General features: G+C 35.1%; 1 long non-coding RNA gene across 1 annotated transcript in view; it reads right to left on the reverse strand.

The window, feature by feature from the left end:
- Positions 1-15243, reverse strand: part of LOC114699819 — a 1576032-nt gene that overhangs the window by 1101796 nt on the left and 458993 nt on the right. The window contains exon 3 of the long non-coding RNA XR_003735587.1: positions 10436-10472. This is a non-coding gene — a long non-coding RNA (uncharacterized LOC114699819). The remainder of the gene's footprint in view (positions 1-10435; positions 10473-15243) is intronic.

Below are 15243 nucleotides of genomic sequence, written 5' to 3' on the forward strand. Positions count from 1 at the left end.
ATACTGCTATACTTTTCACAAGCCTTGTTGAATTTTCTTCTATCTTGCCTTTCTCTGTTGATTTTACATTCCTGAAGGGTTATGACTATCCTCTCTAATCTTAAAAATATATCTCTTCTTTCCCTCTCACTGCATCCTGCACAGGAGACAGTCAGTCTATACTGGTTGATGATTTTCTCTCAATCTGACTTCCTGCCTGTTGGAGAAGCCCTTGGGGACTTAGGCACCCTCTTCTGTGTCTTGGCTAGGATTTACTCTCTTTAATCAAATGGTGCCAAAAGCTTCATAAAGATATTTCTGACTATTTCTTGCTCAATCTCCAATTGCCTCTTTGTGATTTCCATTTTCTGAAGCAAGTAATTGCTTCTTAACACTATTTGTACTTAGCATACATACATTATTCACAGCTCATATTCAGTCTTTCTGAAAATGTTTATCCTCATTGTCAAGGTACAGTTACTCTCAGTAGTTATTTGGAAAAGTATTTGCCTATAATTTGTGTTGTAGGAAAATTCTCTCTGGCAATACATTTTTCTAGTCAAACTTTATTTTTTATTGATTATTTCATAAGAAAAAGGAAGCTCATTGGTAAAGAGTTTTGGTAGTTGGAATTATATTATAGAAAATAATTTTCAAAGTAATTATAATATCCGTGAGAATTAGTTAAATATCATAAAAGACACTATAAATATATCTGCAAGTTCAAAGGAAAAAAATAAGTTCATCTTATGCCAGTAAACTTAACATCCATTTAGAAAGTTTGTGAAGCTTCAAGTTACACGTGACTTTTTTTGTGTGTATGTGTCAAGTCATATGTGACATTTCCTTTGGCATACCTGAACAGGCTCAGGAACTTTTGCACACATGCCTGTGGCTGAGGAGACATGTATGTGAGCTTATGTAATTAGAGACCATGTCCTCCTCTACCACTTTCCACTTTATTTTTTGACATAAATTCTCTCACCAAACCCAGAGCTCATCGATTCTGCTAGGCTGGCTGACCACTGAGCCCCAGGCATCCACCTGTTCTCCAGATAGCTTTGGGATTTGTTTTACATGTAAGAACTAAAAAAGTAGTAAAACAATTAGTAGGACAGTGAAAATGGATGAAACTGTTTGTATTACATGAGCTCTTCTTCATTACCTACAAATAAGGAACAGATGTGATTCCTATAGATAAACTGGTATAGTCAGAAGACAGGAAATAATGTATAAAATGGGAATTCTGCTTCATTGTTTCATGCCTACCATTCTGTTCAAAGAAATGGTCAGGCTCTGGGTCCCAGCAAGTTACCTGTTCATTCTATCAGAGTCATTTAACTGAGAGGTGTGGCAGATACATTCTCCACAGGAAAACATAATGACAATAACAGAAAATGTTCTTCACAAAAATAATATGCTCATCAGATTTCAACACTCTGTTTCAAAGACTAACTTCAGCAATAAAAGTCATTTTCATCTGGACTTCTTCCCTATGACTTCAGAGCTGCTTGCTGAAAATTTAGGAGACCAAGAGAATTAGCATACTCTCTGCTGCATTTTATCTATTTAACTTGTGGTGGTTAATCCGAATTCATACCTATTTAACATTTTATGATTGGACAGAAATGGCAAGAATAGATTCAATGGCAAATGAGCCTTTTGACAAATGAGTTGAAGAGAGTTAACATGTCTTTCTGCATGTGTGCAGAAATGTGCAGGGGAAAATCCTAAGAATGTGAAAGTTGAAATGCGTTGGTATGGGATTTTATTCCTTTAGTGTACAGACAATTGGCTAAAAGCCAATTTCTAAGTAACTATTCATTTGTTCCTCCCTAAAGTCACTCCCATCACATTTTACTAATAAGGATGTTGTTTAGCAGTGCATCAGAAAGGTCAGAGCCTAATGAATCTGCCATTTCATCTTTGGATCCCCCTGAAGAAGAGATAACATAATGAGGAATGTGCATTTTGTTGACTAGATGAATTGAAACAGTCTCCAGTGTGTCAAAACAAATAAATATATGATAATTAGTCCATTGTTGAATTGTAAGATTGTTGATGAAGCTTTTGATTGTGTAGGACTAGACCTAATTATAAGTGCCAGTATTCCCTAGAATATATTTACCTCCGTGTAGATTATTTTATTGAAATACTATTTGAAAATTAATTCCTAAAAGCTTTATTGAAATTTTGTACTTGAAAAAATAATTTTGTACTGACAATCTTTAAAAGTTTCTCAGTTAGTTCTACACACATTTTAGTTTGCTCTCTTCTGTTTCCTGAACACAATTGTTCTTAATGAGTTTGATTGACATTTGGTAATAACACCTCTCTGTTCCCTCATTCCATGGATGTTAATGGGAGGAGCATATTAAGGGTATAAGCTACAATGCACCATATTGTTCTTCAGTACCAGGCAAGTCAATGTCAGTGTGTCTCTAAAGCCGCAATGGCTTTAGGAGAGGAACAAGGTTTTTTAGTTTGAAGTTAGACATCCCAGGATATAAATATGTCCTTCAATAAGATTGTCTTTGGCAACATCATCAAAGGCAATACCTATGACTGAATCAGAGACTGGAACTCAGATCCAATTCCATCTGAAGGCTTATACAATCTGCCTGAAGTAATACCCATGGGTTCTTCATGAATGTAATTCAAGGAACTGTATTTTCCCTTTTGTTATGTAGAATGATAGTTTTAGAATTTCAACAGGTGTTTTTACAATACACATAAGGTATTATTATTTGTGAATACAAGTAAAATTCTCTATTTTGAGTAAGCAGTATTCAATAAGTGTGTTTTCTTCTTTAAATATGTGCATCTGAGATCGATGGTTAAGAGTGCATGAACAGGACACCTGAAGACATGAGCTGGAGTCCCCAGCCTCTACATAACAAAGGGCACTGCTGCCTATGCTTTTAAGCCTGGTATCAACATTTTAAAGATAATTATATAATTAAACTCATAGACACATGCTTGTCCTCAAAAATTCTTATGAAATACTCTCAACTGTGAAAACAGGTCTGAAGGTGTCCTAGTTACAGGAAAAAATAAATAAATTAGAGAAATATCAACACTGAAAACTCATAGAGGCATGGTATTTAATGATTTTTTGTTTGTTTGTTTTTTAATTTATCTTCCAGAAGGTGATTAATTTTCTTTTGGTTAATCAAAGGTAGAAAGGATGAGAGAATAGTTTTTTTAAATGATGTATATGAAATTTTTTTTACATTTTTCTTGTAAAAGGTGCTGCCTCCAAACACAAATTTCCATTAGCTAGAACAGATTTATAATATTTATAAAACAATCCAGACTTTCATTCTGTAATAAATCTTTTCTATCTGGGCTGTTTGCCAGGATATAGACACATGCTGCTGCTGCTGCTGCTGACAATGTTAGTTTCACCTAGGACATTATTGTATGTACAAATAAAATATTAGAATTATATGAAGTTTATATTTCCATTTGACAGAAAGAGAGAAAAATCCCCAAATCTTTGATTTCATTTTCCATTTGTTTCATTTACTTCTATTTTTTGTGAATAGGGTATGAAGATTTAGAGGGGTTCAGAATTTTGTCTCAGGAAGTTCTGGTATATATTGAATTACCACAATTCTCTTAATATTATTTATGAAGTCTCCTCTTCAGACCACAGTGCTATAAGTCTCTACTAGGGAGTATCCATAAAGGACCTTGGATTCTCCAGTATAATTTAGTGTAAAGACACCAGTAACAAGTAGAGGAAGAAGCAAGGGTCAATAGAAGGTGGAGAGTTCTGAGTTCAAAGGTTCAAAAGGAAATCTGATGTTCTTACTCCATGGATGGATGAAAAAAAGGACAGGAACATTGAAACTGCCTTTGCTTACTGAATGGTGTCACTGCTATAAGGCATTAAAGGAACCAGGTTCACACAATGGTAATATCGGTCTTCTGAGGTTATCTCAAGAAAGCCTAATTTTCTAAGAGCAAAGGAGCTTCTAGCTTGCTAACTAAGAAAAGTAGGTCGATGACCTCATAACGATATAGTCATTCTCTTGAAGAAACTTTATGTTCTGAAGATCCAGTGTATTTCACTCAACAGGTTATCTTCTGAGGGACTGCTGAGCTACATGATAGATATGAAGATGAACTGACTCAGTCATAATAGAGAGCATTTCTGTTATCATAAATCTGCACTATTACTGGGCAGAGTAGCTCATGTCATTAGTTCCAGCATGTAGGAAGCTAAGGTAGGTGGATCTCTAAGTAATCCAATGCATCATGATCTTCACAGTGAATTCCAGGCTAGCTAAAGCTAGATATTGAGACTGTATCTTAAAAAAAGAAAAGAAAAAAGAAAAAGAGTCTGCAGCAAGAATTATAAAATACCATTTAGAAAGTAATTCTGTTAGTTCACTTCTGGGAATTCATCCAAAGGGAATAATAGAGGATGTGAATATCTACAGAGGTGCTCATTATGGCATTACCACTAATAGAGAAAAATAGAAAACAAGGTAATTGTTCAACATTGGTGCATGTGTAGCATTAAACTGTAGAATGTGATAACACCATACTGAACCACACACAAGGATATTGAAGTCATCATGTGAGGCCAAGTGAAAAATAAACAACAAGGCCATGTATAATAAAATATCCCTAATCCAATAATCTGAACCATAAAATAATTCAGTATCAAAAATTATCCAGTGTTAAACTGAAGTATCAAGATTAAATTTCATATTTGACCTCTTCATAAAAATATTGTATAAAATTGCCACCAAACTAACTCTCTGTGTCTTTGTGTTTTTATGTCTCTGTTTCTTTCTCTCTCTCTGAGTGTGTGTGTGTGTGTGTGTGTGTGTGTGTGTGTGTGCACCTTCATGTGCATGTGTAGATGTGTCCATGTATCATATAAAAAAATCTTTTAGATGTGGGACTCTTCCTAAAATATTTTATTGTGTATATGTAAATATTCCCAAATAGAATAAAAATCAGACTTCCTAAAGACTTCATTTCTGAAGCATTTCAGTTAAAATTAGTTTCTCAAGTGGAAAGAGATAGAACCTCCTCCAGACTCAGATAACTCTCAGTTCAGTAAGGAGTCATTACTAAAAGTTCAGGTAGAGTGTGGACACTGCCTTAGGAGTTCAGAAGAACTGTTACCTGTGCCAACAGTGGGGACACAGGAAGGGGCCATGAGAGAGCAAATATAAAAGACGGCTGTTATTGGTAACATACCTCCTGAGGAATGGGGATGTGGCACAGGAGACAGAGCCATGGACATTAATAAAGGCTCTCTCTCCTTTGCTACTGATATAGCTTCATTTAGTTCTTCTTACTCATCCTCCCAAAAGAAGACAAAGGGTAGGAGAGCACTGAACAGTCTGGTATAGAAAAGAGGATGGACAGAAGCCAACCTAAAGGAAAGAGAATGTAGGTGTAACTTCAAGTGGTAATACTATTTTTATGCGAAATGAATGCTTTTTCTGTGCCCAGAACACAAGCAAATGCACACGATGAGCTCATGGAGATAGCATGTATAAGACTGACTCAAGCTTAAGTCTACAAAAATCCCAGACTAGAGGAATGGAGTTTGGTATGAAGCCACATTCCTGGCCAAGGAATGAATGACTTCTGATTGCTACTGAGTGTGGAAAAGTGTTTGTTTATTTTTCATCCCAATTCAGTGGTATTTATGTATCTATTACACTCCAGAGCAAGACCTATAACTATGACTAATTGGAAAACATAAGCTGGACTTCTAGGTTTTGTTTGTTTGTAGAGAGAAGATGAAATTGGACAAAATTGCGTAGGTAAACAGTTTGGGGAGGATCTGGGAGAAATGTATAGAGGGGAATGAATATGACCAAAATATACTGTGTGGAATTCTCAAAAATATAAAAACATTACTTAGAAATCAATAAATAAACTAGTGCCAGAGAATTCTGAAGAGCAAAAGGTAGCATATGTATTTGTTTATATTACTCTTTGGAGATGGTCAAGACAAACATGTTGTTAAATAGCAGTCATCTGTAGAATGGCTGTGTGATTCAACATATGATTAAAAATCACAGAAACGAGGGTAGGCAGACTAGAAGAGAAAGGACCAGGATGTGTTCTGAAAGATATTATCTTCTAAAATGAGTTGGGGGAGAGAAGAGACAAACAGACAGACAGTCAGACAGAGACACAGACAGAGAGACAGAGACACAGAGAGACAGAGAGAGACAGAGAGAGAAGGAGAGAGAGAGAGAGAGAGAGAGAGAGAGAGAGAGAGAGAGAGAGAGAGAGAGAGAGAGAGAAAGAAGATGGTACTATGTGGAAGGAGGTGGAGAGGAAAGGGTAGATTGGAGAAAGGATGGGGTGAATGTGATTAGGACAGATCATATAAAATTTTCAAAGACTTGAAAACCCCACAGCATTATACCTAACATTTTGTCTTTCAAATATTTACTTTAAAAAGTATTATAAAGTCAGTTGTACTTCAGACTTTAGGTACTTGAGACCTTATGCTGACTTCGAATGTATAAAAAATGGACTCAGAAATGAAAAGTAAGTAGTACGGTACAAGGCTATTAAGTATAGTGTTCTTTTCCAATTTCTGCTTGGTTGCTGTTTGGAGAAATTTTTTTAAAAAAGACACAAGGACATGGGGAAGGAGCTTTGAATATGACATGCAAACAGATAACAAATGCTGTTAGTCTGGAAGACTATATATAGAGAGGACATTCTGATTGTAAACTAAGAATTTTCTGCACTTTTCAATCTTCTAGGAAAAGAATGTCTGATGAAAAAAATGAAATGGACTGTGAAATATTAGCATAAGATTTATGGTATTCTACATCATTTTAATCTCCATAATAGATTTTCTATGTACCTTCAAACCTATAAAATCAGCTCAATCCATAGTATGTGTGTCACTCCAAGGATAATCTTACTCTTATGATCATTTTGACATAACTGTTATTTTATCAATAGAGGGTTTAACTATACTGTTAGAACAATCAACTAAATACAATCCCCTAAAACCCAATCATTTATTTTGGAAGTAAATTGTTTTATGATGGATTTAATTAGTAGGTTTTAGATCAAGAAGACTGAGAGAAATCATTAGACATACTAATATGGATGATCAGAATGAAACAAAATGAATAATTTTCTGACAGTTCTATCTGGTAACATAATTCCGTAATAGGAGAAAATAGATCAACACTAAAACTTGGGGATAAAAATCAACAAATATCAATACTTTCCAATTCTTTATTCCGAAAGCACTCAGGAACACATTTCAGTGTCAATCAGAATGTTCTCACAGGAACAGGGTTTTTTTTTTTTTTTTTTTTTTCTCCACTCACTAGAATTAGATATCTATGCTCAAAAAAATGTGACCCATGAAGTTTCAACTTTCTCAGGGACTTATCTGTGGCACATGGTCGCAACATCAATCAAGAAGTCTGTTTTTACAGTGAACATCTCATAATGTGTAAACAATGCTCAGTTTTGCTTTAAAATAAACCCCAACTTTCAGCTCACTGTTTATCCTGGCAAACAGGCTGGTGGGTGTCTGGCTTATTGAATCATTACCACATGCAGTGTTATTCTGTTTTCTTTTCTCCTATTTCCATACGCAAGAATAAATCCTTAGAGGAAAATGGCTTATGAATTTCATTTTAGCTGGTAGAATGCTATTGACAGCCTCAAAATGGATCGAGTGTCAGAAGCCCAGAATTAACCCCAGATTTGCCCTTCTGACTTGGGCCAAGAAGATTCTTTCTCAGTTTTCTCATGAGAACCATAACAACAATTCCTTCTAACACAAAAAGAATTGTTTGGCTAATGTGTGAAAAGAAAATTGACCAGTATAACAATATTAAAATGCAGGTTTGCCTTAAAGTTTTAGTGGAAATTAGAGAATGGAAAGAAGTGAACTGGATGCCATAGAAGATATTCAGCAGATACTATGTTTTTAGAAGTCAAGATACCAATGGGTTTCGGCATGAAGATTTTCTTATGTAAAGGAGTAGTGGAGAAAGGATATCATGAATGTGGAGAGCAATATATATCTAGAAGTTTAATAGTAAATCTGAAAATGAAGCAATTCTGCCTTCAAAATTCATACTAAGGAATGAGGACAAAGAAATCACCCTAACTTCTTGCACTTAAGATAAGTTATAATAAATGTTTACAGCATACAAATAGAACTAAAAAAAAAAAAATCTTTCAGCCATTTTCAACTATTCAATTATATATCATCCTAATGAGTTTGAGGAGAAGCTATTGCAAAAAGGAGTTTGTATTCCCAGGAGAAGGCTGGTTCAAAGCTTCAGTATGTTATATAGAAGAATAAATTTTGGGGTACCCTGAGTAGAGTTATTGATGAACAAGAACAGAAAAAAAAGCTGTATTCAACATACATGATAATTTCTTTTCTAAATGTATCTATAACTTCACATGGTAGTTACCCAAACAAACATGTGACTAATAGATTAATGCTACCTGATCATGATAGTACAACCCTTTAAATAGACATTGATTAGGGGGTGAGCCATTTTGTTAATTTTGAATCTGCCTGTATCATCAATGTAATAAACAGTTACTACACTGAGAGTTGGAAGTGTTCACAAAATGCCTGTAAGCCTATCCACTGGGTTTGCAAATGGACATCAGCAACAGAACCTAGTCACAAGGTATAGACTGTATCATCATACTACCTCATTTCTGATATTTTAGTATCCTATTAAGTCAGCACACTAGGAAAACTTGAAGTACACAAAAGAAATCCAAAGAGCCTTCCATAAACATAAACATTAATGGGATGGAGCCTTAAGGACATGGTCTGGTCTTAGGCACACAGAACAAAATATTTCCCATAGAATGAAGAAGGAAACAACCGAAAAGACATTTTCAGTCATCTTGCAAGATAGATACTGCAATAACTAGTTTGACAACTGCTTAAAATACCTCAAAGATTTTAGGGAACATGCTCAAGGTCACAAAACTATGAAAAACAGGAGCTAGGTCTACAGTTGAATAATTAAGCACAAAAATATTATATCTTCGTGTTGCATAGAAATATAATGGAAATGTTTTCAAGCTTTACATTTATTGTGCAATGTACTTTAAACACTGGCTTCAACTTCAACCATACATTTACAACGATAACATTAAACTCACTCAAAAAAGTTCCCTGTAGTTCTAGTGCAACCAATGTCCACCTAGTATGGAAATTTTTGGTCAGTTCCTCAACAGTTTTATGTGCTTAGACCAAAGCAGTACAGGGCTTTTCAAGCAACAGGAAAGCGTGTTTCAAAGTTGCAAAGCAGTAATAAAATGCATTTGTTTGCTAAGCACATTTATAACTTGACATGACAGTTAGCATGCTGTACACAGGCTGATATACTGACATTGCCTGATGGTGCAAACATCACCATGTAAATATGAAACAATTAGGCAGAGGACAGAGTTGCAGTGCATCATTTTGCTGATCTTAACTCTTAACAAAATTATACACAGAAAATTTGTGCTATTATAATTAGAATCAGACCTCATATATTGCAAAGAAAAGTCTTTTTGTTTGGTTCAAAATTAAAAGGTATAAATATAAGAAAGCTATGATGGTGATGCTGTACCCACAAATACAGCAAGTAATAATGAAAACCAAGAGAGACGTGTTGACCCTGGAAGATTTTCACCAGTATCTTAAAGACATTCAGTACAAAGTTTCAAAGAAACAAAGACTTTCTCCTTAGGCTACAAACATTGATACCATCACGGTGTTTTAAATGCTTATGGAGAATGGCAGGATGAGATATAACCCCATGGTCTTGTCATTTCTCCATACATAACAAAGAATAAAGAATTTTTGATATAAATGCTCAGTTTACTTGTAAGCTTCCAGAGATCATGGAAATAAACATAACTCAATTGAGCCAGCTTTATAATTTAAGTCAGGGTTGAATCTAATTTATTAATAAATGTAATAGGATATGTATATTCAAGTAAAGAAAATAGTCTTCTTGCTAAGCAATGACCTGAGCACACAATCATTTTTAGCTTTCAAAATGACTAAATTATTGCCTAATTCAATTCAACCATACAAGAAAGAAAAAGAAAAACTAATTTTAAAAAGCTGTGAACATGACCCAAGTTACTAGTAATGTCCATGAAAATTATATAAATCCAATCGGATCTGAAACAAATGTAATCAAACTGCACTATAGCCTTTCTGATTTCAGCAGAAGCTCACCACATTAATTAATATTTCTTAGTAACATAGAAAATGTGCCTGTCTGTCCTTGTTTCATGAAGTTGGCATCATGCACAATAATCTAGAGCCTAAAATAATTAATGCAATATATCCTTGCCTTGGAACAGCACAGCTGTCAGCCACAGGGCTCTAAAATTAAAACACTCTTCTAGACTATAAATCCGAAATTATGATGCTCTTGTACAATATTTCTTAAAATGCACTTACCTCTTTAAAGGAAGACAGGCTTCCGGTAGCAATTTACCTGTTAAAACAAAACATAATTATTTGTACTCCATAAGTAATGTAAAGAAAAGTTATTTTTATACTTGGCATCAAGACTGGGCAACTTTCTAGAAACTTTTTCTAATCTCATTTACTTTTCTCTGAAAAATGAAAATCACCTCTGTGGTTGTCATAATTAAATGCTTTTCTGTTCAATGCGTGTGTACTCAAACCACAAAAGCTAATGAGTTTCATGTTGGAGAGCAAAAACAGAAATTACTGGGCACATTATCCAGGTCATGGGTATAGATTGGAGCATATTCCACTCAGGGAGCATAATGAGAAGCGTGAGAATTAACATCTACACAGGAAATTTTAAGGGTTAGGTACAGAGGATAATTTGATTTCTATTAAATAAAAATAAAGCATCACCAGGGAGATCTGCTAAACACAAAATGCCCTCTTTTTAAACATTGTATTAGTTATTTAAATATCTTATACATGTTTCACTGAACTGCATTAAAGCTTGAGAGTTTTTTTTTTTTTTTTTTATGAAAGTAGGTGAAAGCACATACCATATGTGGCAAATATAGTATTTTTGGAAAAAAAAATGCTTTCGATCAAGTATCGTAGTTAGTGCCTACCAATGGCAAGGAGATAAAACTTTTTGGGACCAGGAAGTAACAGTGGTAGTGGACCCTCTTTTAATTGTGCTTTATTTCCTACAGCATGTGAATTCTTATCTCAGATGGGGGAAATTATGAACTGCAATTCCCCTAGGAACACTACTTGTTTGTATGAACAAAATTACACACAGGCATGATTTTCCACTATGTTCATCACAGTTGCTGGCATGGATCCTCACCTAGTTTGAGTTTGTTAATATATATGTATATGTATATGTATATGTATATATATGTGTGTGTGTATGTGTATGTATGTATGTATGTATACATATATTTGTGTGTGTATACATGCATACTTTTTGTTCTATCTTGAGTATAAGTAAGATCCAAACCCTCAGAAGAGTGAAGTCTTTTAGATACTAATTTGTAAACAGGGGAAGTTCTGGTGGGAAACTCATCTGAGTTCACTTGAGTGTTAAATTGTGAGGACAGCAAAATTGCTTCTCAATCTCACCTTAGATTGACTGGCTAATAAGATTGAGAAAAGGAGGGGCGCTCCAGTGAGCTGGCAAGGCCACCTGGCAGGTCTACTTCCCATGGACTCTGCTGCTGGACAGAGCTTTCCCTCCAAGGGCCCCTGGGCAGGGTCATTAGCTTGTCCTGTGTTACTCTCAGTCTTTGCTGTCCCAGAAGCATTTAAGGATAGCATTGGTTAAGAATCAATACGACAATTAATGCAAATGTTTGCATGTCTGTAGAGATGACTTCTATACACTTCTGCTTTGATATGAATATGCATAATTAGAGCAACACAGAATGACTCTTCCAGGTTTAACACTGATAATTCCTTGAAAAAAGTGAATTTGCTTAACAAACATAAACAATAATTTAGCTGCATCTGTTTATCCTGTTGTTGTGAATTTTCCATAATGATGAATTATGATGTCACTTTAGCAGGATAAGAGGTTTCCTCAGGTTTCTTCCTCTTCATGTGGCTACCCCAGCTCTAATCTGTAGATATCAACATATAGTTTTCTTTTGGTAAATAGCACACATAAGTAGTTCCAATCCTATCTCTGTATTCATCATGATGTGGATGTGTAAAGGCTTGATATCATCCCATCCTTTGCTGTTTAGCATTCACAGTCGTGACAATTCTCCAGTTTAGCTGCACTCCTCATAGTGCAGCTATGAGTCTCCTCATGGAGACACTGGCCTTTCTTTTCTGCCTGAATGTAGCCTCCCTCTTTTCAGTGTCCAGCCTAGAAGAGCATTAAATAAATATGAAATATAAATGTAAAAGCTCCTTTTTTTCTATTAAACTCATTTTCTTATTTGCATTCATTCCTTATGTAAGTGACGGGTTTCACATTGCTATTTTCATACACGTTCATCATGCACTTGGGTTAAATGGCTCCCCTGCTTCCCAGATAGGTTCCCTTATTGTTTTACATATGTTTTGCACATGGGAAGAAAATATGTGGTTCTCTCTCTCTCTCTCTCTCTCTCTCTCTCTCTCTCTCTCTCTCTCTCTCTCTCTCTCTTTCAGTTCTCCATCCCTTTCCTCTCTCTTCCTCTATCCCTTCACAAAAATCAATTCAAAATGGATGAAAAGCCTGAATATAAAACCTGAAACAAACTTTTGAATCACTATCAGGATTTCAAATGTCCCTCCCCTTAAATCCTCAACTGGGCTGTTCTACAATGTAGTCATAATCATTTGCTCAATTTTCTTTCTCTAGCACTGGGGGGATGTTGTGATTCCCATATTAGTTTCACAGTTGACCGGGGAAGCATACAATTTCCTCTCCATAGCAGGAGAGCTTTGAGATGTAAAGAAGCAAATAAGAAGACAGGATGTCAACAATTAAAGTGATCCAGGACTGGTCTGAGGAAACCAGTTCTTTACTTAACCACCCTTTGGAGATAAATTACCATTTACATTTAAGAACAACATAGTAACCGCTGAGGAGCTTTTCTCTAAACACATCCAAATAAAATTAGAGCAACACACAATACACTTAAGGTGTAAACAGCTAAACCAACGTGTAAACCAATGGCACCACGCAAATGACATCTTAGTTCTTTTTCTGAGCAAGCTTGTGTTGATATTTCTCAGCTTCTTGCCAACAACTCTGCCATCAGCAATGCATTCACCTTTAGGAGATGCTTCTAAGCTAAATTTTGCAGTAGCTAACATTTAACAGTGTAGCAACATGCACTGATGATGATCCAGACATGAGGACAGAAGACAAGGCACAGATGAGGACCTGGATGTCAGAATAAAACAGAAGTAGACATTCAGAAATGAATATTCCTTTACCTCCTTGGCAATGAGACCAACAAAAAGTCCTGTAGGAAAATTTTAATGTCAGGCATGAACAGCAAGTGTGAACAATTATAGACTTTCCTTCAAATGTTCAGTCTCCAAATGAACAAGCTGCAGATGGGTCATGAACCAAGAGCTCTCTATGAACCCCAGAGCTCTTAATTTATACACCATTCCTTTTCCATGTTTGATGCTCTACATGGATTCCTTTCTCTTTGTAATGTATGCTGGTGTGCACAACACATGTGTTATTGTTTGTGTAAGGTAAATCACCCTTTTTATTGTTTGTGGGTGAAAAAAAAATACATTGTTTTCAGTTTTTGTTGAGAGTGTACCAACTATAGCCAGCCAGTTGAAAATAAATAAGAATTGGCCAAAGACATAGAGAAATCTGACAGTCTAGACTATTGCCAAGTAGATATTTTTGAGCGTATTGCTAGAAGCCCTTGAAGAAAGACAGGAAGTCAAAGTTGCAAGTACAGATAATTAATGTGTCAAAAGGTTCTAAATATTTGAGACTGAAAGGGAATAGAGATTCATTTTAGTGGAAGAACAAATTCATGATTTTCAAAGTCATGTGAGAAATGTATACAATGGAAACATTAGACAAATCAGGCCTATGAAGGCATATGAGCACAAGTCAGTAACATAAATGGTGGGATTTTTAACTGCCACTATACCAATGAGACATAAAAAAGGAGAGTTCTAAGGGAGTAAAGGTATAATTGGCAGGTATTTTGGCTGTCTAAGAACAGAGGTATATAGACTATATTTCTGAATATAAATCTGACTTCTGGCCTAAATGACTAATGCACCATTTACCAAATGAGGAATTATAATAGAAATAAGTAGGGTAAAAGCAAAGCTTGAAAAATAAGTTTGTGCTCAGATTTCTAAAGTATTAGAATCTTAATTATTAACATATATCTCAATAGCTGCATCAACACACTGATATATATTGTGATATGTGTTGAACTATCACAATATATATATGATATATATATATATCATATATCATATATATATGATATATATATCATATATAGCTGAGAGAGAGGTAGATAGATGTACAGATGATAGGTGATACACAGATGGTGATGACATATTTCTCTTAATTTCTAAAAGAGGGAATTAATGTAAAGAAATCATGCTTGTTTGAAGATTCTATAATGACTATGTGATTGAGGAAGAATTTACTTCATTTCCTTCCCTCTGCATCCCATTCCTCACATAACAGACTCTATAACTTAGAATACTTGTAGCTACATACCTCAGTTTCTTATTCTGAGACCATCTATTGTTCTGATTACCTAAAATAGCTATGTATATTAGTAAAGATGACAGAGAATCCCATCAATGAACATTTTAGTTCTCCTTGGTGGAAAACTTTTGAAAATTAATCAGGAGTTGGTAAGTAACTCATTACAAAGCAAAATGTAAATGGTTATGTAGCCCTGCCCTCCAAGTCCATACTGATTTACTTAATTAGGGAACTAAAAACCATGTCCATGTCTATTTAGATAGAGGACAGTGGATATGAAGCATAAAAAGAGCCAGGTGGTTCTCACAGTTGAATTGGATACCTAGAAAGACATTTATTTTCAAATTTGTATTTTCAGGTCTCTTTCTTTCTGTTTGGCCTCTGATGTGCTTTTAATGTAGATTTTTATTTGTGCAGCTCATGGTTGTTATGTGAATCCGTTGTAGCAGAATCTGGGAATCTTAAGACTTTTGTGAAAATGACCTTGGTTCTTTGTATTTATAAACAGCAAGTGTACTCCCTGTGATAGAAAGGACAATTAAAAGGCCTTTGTGATCTTTTTAGTCTCGAATGTTGTTTATATGCGTCTTGTTGG

This window comes from Peromyscus leucopus, chromosome 17 (assembly GCF_004664715.2).
Source record: "Peromyscus leucopus breed LL Stock chromosome 17, UCI_PerLeu_2.1, whole genome shotgun sequence".
NCBI lineage: Eukaryota > Metazoa > Chordata > Mammalia > Rodentia > Cricetidae > Peromyscus > Peromyscus leucopus.